The following is a 12289-nucleotide window of genomic DNA, read 5'->3' as shown; positions in this document are numbered from 1 at the left end:
AGTTCTTTAATCGTTATTTGTTCTATTTGTTTTTGATATATTGAATTGGGTTATTTTTAAACACTCCAGTTATTGTAGTGAATTGTGTATGGTTTTCAGTGGTTTCAAGTGTTTCTAATGGTTTTGTTAATTCGTAGTAATTTTTTTGTGGGTTATGGAGTTCCTTTATTTATTTATTTTATTAAATATTTAATATAGTGAATGGAGTTGTTTTGACAGTATAGAATTTTTTGGTAGGGCCTTGTGTGCTTTGAACATATTTTATTTTTGGATATATTTAATCGTTTTATTTTGATAAATTGTGCTGTAACATAAGGGCAACTGTATGGATTCCTTCCTGATTGATTGAGGTCTGTGTGTTTTGTTATTAACTTCAGTTATTTTTGATGTAGTATATTGAGTTATTTTGATACATTCTATACTGAATTCTTATTGATTCTTCTTGTTGGGGATTTGAGTTCTTTAATCATTATTTGTTCTATTTGTTTTTGATATATTGAATTGGGTTATTTTGACACACCCCAGTTATTGTAGTGAATTGTGTATGGTTTTCAGTGGTTTCAAGTGTTTCTANATCGTTTTTTGTGGGGTTTGTGTGCTTTGATCAGTAAGTGTTTCATTTTTGGATACAAGTTGAATAGTTATGAAAGATGAATTGTTATGGATTCTTCTTGATCGAGGCTTGTGTGCTTTGAAAAGTTGTGTTTGATGTAGTGAATTTGGTTAGTTTGACACATTCTGCTGTAACTTAAAAGGTGAATTCTTTATTGAGGCCTGTGTGCTTGATTAAGGTAGATTCTTATTGATTCTTTATAATGGGTTGTGTTCTTTTATCATTATTTGTTCAATTTGTTTTTGATATATATATTGAATATATTGAATTGGGATATTTGTTCATTATTTGACTTTTGGTGGTTTTAAGTGTAATTTTTACTTTTGAAATGATAATGATTTTCAGCGTTATTAAGTATTTTTTTCGTTATTGGAAGTGGTTCACTGTTATCGTGTATACTTTATTGTTTTTGTTTTTTTTTTAATATAAATTTATCTTCTTTTCAAGTATTTTAGTTCAAATGAACTGTAACGATTATTGGACCTATGAATTCTTGATTCTGTTTTCTTTGGCTTTCCCTAAATATTGTTTGGTAAATTCAATTGTGTATCTTTTAGTGTATGGTTTTATTTTGTGGTATTGATTTATAGGGTTTTGTTAATTCGTAGTAATTTTGTTGTGGGTTATGGAGTTCCTTTATTTATTTATTTTTAATATTTAATATATTGAATGGAGTTGTTTTGACAGTATAGAATTTTTTGGTAGGGCCTTGTGTGCTTTGAACATCTTTTATTTTTGGATATATTTAATCATTTTATTTTGATAAATTGTGCTGTAACATAAGGGGAACTGTATGGATTCCTTCCTGATTGAGTGAGGTCTGTGTGTTCTGTTATTAACTTCACTTATTTTTGATGTAGTATATTGAGTTATTAACTGTATGGATTCCTTCCTGATTGATTGAGGTCTGTGTGTTCTGTTTTTAACTTCAGTTATTTTTGATGTACTATATTGAGTTATTTTAACACATTCTACGGTGAATTCTTATTGATTCTTCTTGTTGGGGATTTGAGTTCTTTAATCGTTATTTGTTCTATTTGTTTTTGATATATTGAATTGGGTTATTTTTAAACACTCCAGTTATTGTAGTGAATTGTGTATGGTTTTCAGTGGTTTCAAGTGTTTCTAATGGTTTTGTTAATTCGTAGTAATTTTTTTGTGGGTTATGGAGTTCCTTTATTTATTTATTTTATTAAATATTTAATATAGTGAATGGAGTTGTTTTGACAGTATAGAATTTTTTGGTAGGGCCTTGTGTGCTTTGAACATATTTTATTTTTGGATATATTTAATCGTTTTATTTTGATAAATTGTGCTGTAACATAAGGGCAACTGTATGGATTCCTTCCTGATTGATTGAGGTCTGTGTGTTTTGTTATTAACTTCAGTTATTTTTGATGTAGTATATTGAGTTATTTTGATACATTCTATACTGAATTCTTATTGATTCTTCTTGTTGGGGATTTGAGTTCTTTAATCATTATTTGTTCTATTTGTTTTTGATATATTGAATTGGGTTATTTTGACACACCCCAGTTATTGTAGTGAATTGTGTATGGTTTTCAGTGGTTTCAAGTGTTTCTAATTTTTGAAATGATTTTCAGCATTTTAAGTATTCTTTTTAGTTCTTGAAATGATGTTATTTATGTGTTTTTTTTAGTTTTTGAAATGCTGTTCAGCATTCTGTTCAGCATTTTAAGTGTTTTGAATTGTACTTTTTATTTTTTTAAAGTGATTTTTAGTGTAATGTTTTTTTTTTTTTGGTTTTTAAAGTGATCCTCACTGTTTTCAAGAATTATTTTTAGTTAAAGTGATTTTTAGTGTAATGTTTTTTTTTTTTTGGTTTTTAAAGTGATCCTCACTGTTTTCAAGAATTATTTTTAGTTCGAAATGCAGTCGATGATTATTCGACCTAATGATATACTTTGTAGTAAGTCTTTTGAATTCAAGATTTTGTTTTCTTGAGTTTATCTTTTACTAAATACTGTTGGATTCAATTATATATCTTTTTTTAATTGAGAACAAAACGGGAGAGATTGATAAAGTTGACTTGGGTATATCTTTCTTTGCTTCGTATTTTTTGTGTTAAAATATTAAGTGAACTAAGTATTCTTTTTAGTTCTTGAAATGATGTTTATTTAAGTGTTCTTTTTAGTTTTTGAAATGCTGTTCAGCATTTTTAAGTGTTTTGAATTGTACTTTTTATTTTTTTAAAATGATTTTTAGTGTAATGTTTTTTTTTTGTTTTTGTTTTTGTTTTTAAAGTGATCCTCACTGTTTTCAAGAATTATTTTTAGTTTGAATGTTGTCTATGATTATTCGACCTAATGATATACTTTGTAGTAAGTCTTTTGAATTCAAGATTTTGAATGATATACTTTGTAGTAAGTCTTTTGAATTCAAGATTTTGTTTTCTTGAGTTTATCTTTTACTAAATACTGTTGGATTCAATTATATATCTTTTTGTGTATGGGTTTTGTCTCTGTTGTGGAAGTGTTGATTTCTAGTGTTCTTTTTATTGTTTATTCGTATGGGTTTTGTCTCTGTTGTGGAAGTGTTGATTTCTAGTGTTCTGTTTATTGTTTATTCCTAGTAATTATTAGGGGGGCTTTGGTTTCCCTTTGTTATTTTTTTTAATTTTTTTAATATGCATTTGTATAAAGTGAATTTGGGTTATATTGATAGTGCGTTAAAATATGATGTGAATCCATATTCATTCTTTTTTGTGGGGTTTTTGTGCTTTTTGATAATTAAGTATTTAATTTTTGGATTGTTATGGATTTTTTTCTGATTTAGCCCTGTGAGCTTTGATCATTAATTGTTCTAGTTGTTTTTAGAATTGGATTATTTTGACATATTCTGTCTTAATTTAAGGTGAATTCTTGATTCTTCTTGATGGGTTCCTTATCATTATTTGTCGCATTTTTTTTTTATTTTTATTTTAAATTGGATTATTTTGGCACCCTGTTGTGGGTAAATTTTTCTTCTTTATGGAGGCTTGGTATTACGTTGTTTCACCTGCATTTAATTTTCTAGTAAGATGGCTACTTTGTACCTTAATTACTTAAGGCATTTAATATAGCATTGCTTATAGTATATAATCCATGTATGCATGTGGTATTTGCCAATTGTCTGATCTTTGGTTTGCCATTTTTTCTTTCATGTACCGAGGTATGAGAGTATCCATAGTTCACTCTCATCTTTTATTTACTAGGTTATAAAAAACTAGTGAATTTCTTGTTTGGCACGAATTTTACCGTTTGGTTTTTGCGCGTTAAAATATTTGTCTTTGTTTATTTTTTTACATTTTATTTTCATTCAATTGGTTATGTTGGTTTGCCGAGTGATTAACCTTGGTCCCGAAACCAACAAGAAGAAAATAAGAAAATAGTTTTTTTTTTTTTTTTTTCATGTGATTGAGGTTATCATCTTTCATATGTGATGTGTTATGTGTAGAGGTGTATTGTAAGGATAAAAATGGTATAGTTTTATATGAACTGAAGTAATATTATTATACTTGCTTAGTTTCTTATTCATTTTTATTTGGCATATATGTTTGTTACTCTCTTAGCCTTTTCTTCTATTAATTAATAATAAAAACGTAATGCAGGTTACTCCCTTGCTCCGTTTGAAATTAAAAACGAACTACGACCAAACATAAATTAAAGATGAAAAAGGAAAAATAATAAATGAAGTAATAGAAAGGATGATTTCATCAGTAATGTCCCTTAACCAAAACTAGAGAAGACGAGATATGCATTGCTTATCTGGTTTTTAAATTATATATTATATATTGTGCGATATAATGATTGATATGAATATACGATAATTATACCGGTTTTTGGAGGCTACAAAATTCTTAAGTATATGTTATGATGCGGGCCCACAATATTAGGTTATAGAATCAACCTAAGCCCTATGGACTGTGGTCTCTTGAAAATTCGTAACTTAAAAAAATAGGTAAAATTAAATTTTATCAACATGTAATCAGCTAGATATACCACTTATAATTAGGTATGTGTGCACTTAACTTGCTCTTATTTTGCACTAACTTACCTTTCAGATTTACCTTTCCAAACAAATCAAAACAAAAAAACAAAAATTTACTTTAATAGATAGCCTGCCATACATTAATAGGTCTTAATGCATTATCCATATAATCAACTAAGTACTAAGCAAACTCTAACTAAAACGGAACAAGAGACAAGAAACCCTACTCGCTCGATCTTGAAAGTATTTTTAATTTATAAAGTTTTATTTATATTTATATACAAAAAAAATGTATCAATAAATCTTGTTGGACAATTCTAGTATCATTTATTATCCAAGTGAGGGTACTTATTCAACTCAGATGTAACATAAACATCTAACGTATAATCAATCACGTTGATTCTCATCTTGGTGGACCATATATATAACTTACAATCAATCACGTTGATTCTCATCTTAGTGGACCATATATATAAAAACATAAAGCCTAGTATGTAGTGCACCCACACTGTATACAACTTCAACTACTCAATTTTAAATCTCATTTCGCGGGAGTTGGCTGTGTTGGTTGAACTTCTTCACGGGAGACGCATGTAATACAGGGCCATGTCGTAGGCTCGAGTAGTGGGGCCACCAGAGTTTTGTGTTTTAAACTTACTCACAATCTTAGCCACCCACTTCATCATTCGACCCCTTTGTATGGCTTCTTCTTCACTCCTTCAGCTCCTGTACTCCATTTTTTGCACCTGCATCGATCAAAATAGAACTCCCAATTTTTTTTTCTTTAATTGTTTGTGTTTGAATTTAGTATATAGAAGAAAAGGGACTGAAAATTAGAGAGAAGGATAGAACAAGGAATGTAAGGATAGAACAAGGAATGTTTTATCATGAGATTGAGGTAATCATTTTACATGTGCAATGTGTGGGCGTAGCTAAGTCTTATATACTGAGATAAAAATTATAAACAATACTATGTATAAGGATGATAAAAAGAAAAATAGTAAAGGAAGTAATAATTTAATTTTAATTTTTAAACATATGTTGGATAGTGATATCAAATTATGTCCACGAAGGAGGGGTACCACTTGGGTTCTCTAAAACAAAAAATTCTTGTTTGTTAATTTGATACTGATAAAGAGGTGAGCGGTACAAGGAATTAATAGTCATAGAGACCTAAGAAGTAACAACATCTGAAACGGTCCGCTCCCTAATGGTCAGATGAGAACGGTATGAATTGTATTTAATGAACATAATTACAAAGGTATAGACATTAGATATATATACAACAAGAGAGTCATAGAAAGACTAGGAAAGGGTGTCATAAACTAACTTAAATGCACAGAGTCCTAATAGTCTAGATGGATATCATCAAAGGAGTTTGATTCTTTGAATGGTACTATCTCGATTTAACTTTACCCTCTCTTCAAAAAAAAAAAAAACAAACAAACAAAAAAAATAAAATTGAATTATATGATTTAGGTCATTAATTTGGGATAGGGAGTGAAAAAGGATTTTTTTAAAAAAAAACAAAAAGAAAAAAAAATGCAGATCAGCAAAAAGAACGTCACAATAAATTAACTCGACTTTTACGTGCTAAATTTGTCAATACATTTTCTTAATAGTTAAGAGAGAGAATGATCATTTTAGTCTCTCAATTATATTAGAATAGTTAATTATATATATGATTCTACTTTGTCCCTAAATTGTTTATTTGATGGCCATTTTAGTTCATCGCCTCAATTTTTTTTTTTTAAATTTACGGTGATGAAATGGTAAATATATATGTAAATTCACACTACTATAAAAATCTTTTTAATGACGGTTATTTTTGACATACAACATCTGTTATTTTGTAAACTAGTTCTCGCCGACATAGTGAATAAATGATACGACGTCAGTTTTTGAAAACCAACATCATTATCTTTTTTAATTTTTTTTTTTTAAAACTAGATATAACGTCATTTTTTTCCCCCAAAACCAACATCAATGCCGTATATCTTTATTAAAATTTTTAAAAATAATATACGGCGTCAGCTTTAAGGTAAAGTCGACATCGTATATATTGACTTTTTTTGGTTAATCTATCATATATGTTATGAAATTCCTTTTTGCACTATTCTTTGCCGCCACGGTCGCCTTCACCCACTCCCACCGAAGCACAACATTTTATGTCGTCATCAACGCCCGCCACCCTCATGGTTCCATCGAGCTTCGTGGAAATGGAACAAACGTCCAGGGAAGACATTCATCCTCACTGACAAAGCCAAAACCCGCCATCCTCTTCGCTCTCTTGACTCCATCTCCCTCTCCTCAGAAAACTGATGACGTATGTCTTTATGTTATTCAATAATCCGTTGCTATATTTAGACAATTTTAGAGACGGATTCAAAAATCCATAGCTGAATTGTAACAATTAACATTTTTACAATTATATTTTTGGAGTTAGACTGTGAATAATTCGTTGCTAATCCATCGCTAATTCGTCACTATATTTTGCGCCAAAATTTGTCGCTAATATTAGCTACGTATTTAACGACGGAAATAATCCGTCACAATATCCATCGCAAATCCCTCACTAAATATCCATTTACTCAAAAAATTAAAATCTGTCGCTAAATCCGTCACTATATATGTTTTATTTTTTTGTAGTGGTTGGTTCACTTATAACCAACATCGTATGTCATATTAAATTATTTTTTAAAAAAACATACAACGTCAGTTCACAATGGAACCGACACAATATGTATTACAGAGTAATATTTTTCTTATAAAAAAATTATTTATAACGTCAGTTTTTTTTCACAAAACTGACGTCGTAAATAATATATATTATTTTTACTCTATTTTATTAACATATTACATGAGTTAGTCCAAAATCGACGTTGATTGGACAACGTAGTATCATATATATATATATATATATATATATTTTAGTAGTAGTAGTGTATTGTTGGGAAAGTCTTGCTGCTAGGCAAACTTATGCTACTACCAACCTTTGCCGTTGATGTACTTATCATGACAGCAACACCAAGCTCTTGTTGTGTTGAACTCATTTGTAGCTTTAACACTTTGCGAAATTTGTAAGAATAAAACCCCATTTTTTTCTAGACTAAAATAGGAGTAAATTAAAGAAGATTTTGCCTAGAGCTATAATGAAATTTAATTTGGAGTCTATGAAAATCAAATAGAAGTAACAACAAGCTATAATGAAATTTAATTTGGAGTCAATGAAAATCAAATAGAAGTAACAACAAATTATAACGAAATTTAGTTTGGAGTCTATGAAATCAAATAGAAGCAACAGTGCAACACCAATCTATTCGTCAATCAACACCGTTGTCTCATCTGTAATTATATCCAAGTTATGGTCAAAAGACATGGCACCTGATGAGAAGCAGTTATCTTCACAATTATTTGGCTTGCGTTGTAAATCTTCTTCATTAGTCCTTGCCAATCGTTGAAGTTCAGTTGCAACTTCCATCATGCCTGGCCGTTTTCTAGCATTTAGCTTTATGCATCTCTTGGCAAGCTTCGCAACAGCAAATATTTCTTCTTCCTCGCCTTCATTTGCAACTACATGGTCTAGAATTTCAAATAACCCATCTTTTTGCTTCAAAGACGTCTTAAAGCGAATTACCAATCCTTCATCAGACTTATTGGAAGATATGACCTTTTGTCCTGTAAGTATTTCTGCGAGGACGACTCCAGATGCATAAACATCGCTTTTATGGTTTAGCTGTCCCGAGCGGAAGTATTCGGGGTCTAAGTACCCAAATGTGCCACCAACTACCGTGGTTAAATGTGTTTTATCAATAGGTACTGACCTTGAAAGTCCAAAATCTGAAATCACCGCCCTATAGTTTTCATCTAGAAGTATGTTGCTCGACTTGATGTCTCGATGAAAGATGGCTGTAGAAGCACACGAATGCAAATAGGCTAAGGCTCCTGCTATTTCTGCACCAATCCGTAAACGATGTGCCCAAGACAGTGGTGAAGCGCTACTATTAGTATTATTGTTATTAAGATGTATTGAAAGGGTTCCATTGGATATGTATTCATATACAACCAATGGAACTTTGGTTTCCAAACAACAACCTAATAAGACTTTCACAATGTTTCTATGATTTATCTGGGAGAGTATGAAGATTTCATTGATGAACTGGCTAACCTGACCTTCATTTACCTTGTTAGATTTCTTCACTGCCACTATGCACCCATCTGATAACATACCTTTGTATACTGTACCAAGTCCACCTTTCCCAAGAATACGACTTTGGTTGAAATTATCTGTTGCTTTTTCCAATTCTTCGGTCTTGAAAATTTTCATTTCTAATACAGTTCCTCTGTTACAAATAGACATTTGTTTTTGCAATAAGAAGCCCCCATTCCTCTTGAAGAACCTTTCTTTGTTCTTCTCAAGTTTCCTCTTTTTGAACTTGCGATTAAGCCAGAATCCAATGACTACAAGTAACAAAATACTTATGCCCACTCCAACACCTGTTGTGGAAATTAATCATTACATTAATTAATTTATGCACTTAAACAATATTCGACAAATTATACTGTGTACGACATAAAAATATTCATTTTTTATATACTGAATATTCATTTTTTGTGTACTGAAGATTCATTGTTTGGTAGTATATCAAGCAATGAATCTTCAGTACACAAAAATTGAACATTCATTTTATTAAAAATGAATTCAGTGGTTCACCTTGACCTTACAAGTTACAAGGTGAACCATGCATGGTCCATGCCAGTATAATGATTGCAATATTGTGGTGTGCGTGGGTTGTAAAGTTTATTATTTTGAAAGAAAATGCTATTTTCCCTCCTAAGTTTCTCCTAGATATACTTATATTCATTGTGTCACGAAGTGACTGACCCACATATTTTTAATCAATTGAGTTCTACTATATGTATTTTGTAGATCTACTCTCTCATATACTTTTAATCTAATGAGTTCTACAACATATACTCTCTATCTCTACTCTTTTACTTTTATTCCCTAATGTAACAAAGGAGGATAAACTATATTCATCCTGTGGTCTCGGTGAAAATGTCAATAACAAAATTTTGAAAGAACAAATAAAAATTCGAAGTAAAAATAGTACGGAGTATTTTCCTAATCAAATATTAAAGTGTCACACTTGTGTGAGACCGTCTCACAGATCCTTATTCGTGAGACGGGTCGGGTCGGGTCGAAGCACCATGCAAATGTTATACTTATATGCTCAAATATAATACTAATTAGGAATACAATTTTTGTTACTTATAAGAGAAAAAGTGTTACATTTTTCATAATAAGTAATGTTGACAATTTTTCCTTACTTATAAGGGAAAATATAATACTTTTGAGGAAAAATGTAATACTTTTAAATCGAAATGTAAAAGTATTATATTTTCACATAAAAGTATTACATTTACCCTTATAAGTAACAAAATTTTTATTCCTAATTAGTATTACATTTGAGCATATAAGTATGACATTTGTGTGTATAAGTGTTACATTTACCTCATGACCCGACCCGTCTCACGGTGAGACGGTTTCACACAAGTTTTTGCCAATATTAAATAATCCCTTTAGTGTTAGATAAGCAAGAAAAATTATTATGAGATAAATTTTAGAAGAGATGAAACATTATTCTTATTTCCATACCTGCACAAATTAACATGACCAACATATGCCTTTTGTGGTCAGGTATACAAGCGTATCCGTATGGACTGGATTTACTTAAATCACTGCGGTAGCCTTGTCGACATCTGCAATAGTAGCTGCCTGGAATATTAACACAATCTGCATTCTTTGGGCACGTGTTCTCCTTTTGGGTTTCACACTCGTCAATATCTTGAGTCATAAAAAGAGAATCGTTACTTAACATATATATTCTCTCTTATTAAAAGTCACTAACTCACTACTAGTAATACTAGAATTAAAATCATAGTTTATAGTGTTTTTATTATATATATATATATATATATATATATGTTCAGCTATTCAATTTCATTTTATACATGCATACAATAAGTTATATTTGTATATTGTTCATTTGTTGACATGACATATAGATAAGAATTCGTGAGACGTTTGACACAAGTATGACAATAGGCAAAAACTTGTGTGAGACTGTCTCATGGATCTTTGTGTGTGAGACGGGTCGGGTCAATATAAAATGTAATATTTATATTAACAAATGTAATACTAAATCATGAATAAAATATTAATATTGACCCGACGTGACTCGTCTCACGAATAAGGATCCGTGAGACGGTCTCACACAAGTGTGACCCTTTGGAATAATCTTATTATTAATCAAATCCAGTATATTTTGATAAAAACTTTTGTGAGTTCAAATCCTTGAGACGAGTTGGGTGAACATAATTTGGGTAGTATGCAAAATAATTTCACCAAAACTCATTACCATTTGATACTCATTCTGATTCCGAATTCTGATTCCGATTTCTAGTTGCGAAACAAACACACCCATCAGGAAAGCGCAGCTAGTGATTAGTAAAGAAAGAGAATGAAGTACAAATTAAATATACCTTGGCATCCACGAGGCAAGTATGGGTTCCCCTGATAGCCTTGAGAGCAGCGACACAGATATCCTTCCCCACGAGTTGAGTTGGCACAGTAAGCATTGAGGCCGCATATACTCTTTTTAACTTTGGCACAACTGAGATTTCCAATTGACCAATCAATCGCCATCGGGACAGTGAAGTCTAGATTTCTGCAGTTTATGTCATCGAACTTGTCAAAGCTCTTCTCAATTCAACCACCAATACCATATTATAGTTACATTGATTTCTAGACCAAGCAGTGTTATCTGTGTTCATGGTGTGCGCCCCAGACTCAAAGTAATCGCCAAGCTTTGTTTGGATGGGTGTTTGACAGCAACCGTAACCGGAACACGACGAGAAATTGGATTGGCTGTGTTTCTTTACACAAAACGATGCACACCCAGCTATGGTGCTTTGGCTTCTGAAATCCCTCATAAAGAAATATACATCACAACCCACCCCCACGAATTTATTTTTGGTGTGGGAGATAGTGAAGTGCGGCTCTAACAATTCGAACCCAAATGTAGCCGCATGCCCGCATCACCTTTTACCAGGTTTTTACTGGAGGAGCTGTTGTAGGGCATGGACGATCCATAGGCCTGGGTGGTGAAACTGTCGGATGAGATGTTGTAAATGGCCAAATCTGGAGAAAGATATGGCAGCGTAGCAACTTGGGTAGAATTGTCGCAGTTGACTCGAAATGGTACGGTTCTTCTAAATAGCACCCAGGCTTTCCAATGCCAAATGGGTAAGCAATTGTCAAGTTACCGCATTTATCTTTGCAGCCCGGCATTGCCAACCCATCACCTTTGGCTATTGCTTGCAGCATAAACACCAATAATACAACACTAATTGCTGCCATACAAATTGCGTTTCGCACGTTACGTTGCTGGTAAACTGATATAATGAATTGAAATGGAGCATCCAGTAATAATCACCTTCAATTCGTTCTTATTAAATAACACACACTTTCTCCTCCAAGGGATTAAAAATTAAAAGGTGGGAACAATATATATAATATAATAATGCATGCGCGATAACAGTCAATAATGGAATGCGATAGTTCAATTCGTTGGGCCAAGTTTCGTATTGTTCACACATGCTTAATTATGGTAGATCCACTTG

At 31.5% G+C, this 12289-nt stretch overlaps 1 pseudogene; it reads right to left on the bottom strand.

Moving 5' to 3' along the window:
• Positions 1 to 7919: 7919 nt before the first annotated feature.
• Positions 7920 to 12054, bottom strand: LOC116026902 (annotated as a pseudogene).
• Between the last annotated feature and the right edge of the window lie 235 nt (positions 12055 to 12289).

The sequence above is a fragment of the Ipomoea triloba genome, chromosome 8 (genome assembly GCF_003576645.1).
Source record: "Ipomoea triloba cultivar NCNSP0323 chromosome 8, ASM357664v1".
Taxonomy (NCBI): domain Eukaryota; kingdom Viridiplantae; phylum Streptophyta; class Magnoliopsida; order Solanales; family Convolvulaceae; genus Ipomoea; species Ipomoea triloba.
This window is presented reverse-complemented; position numbering and strand designations above follow the sequence as displayed.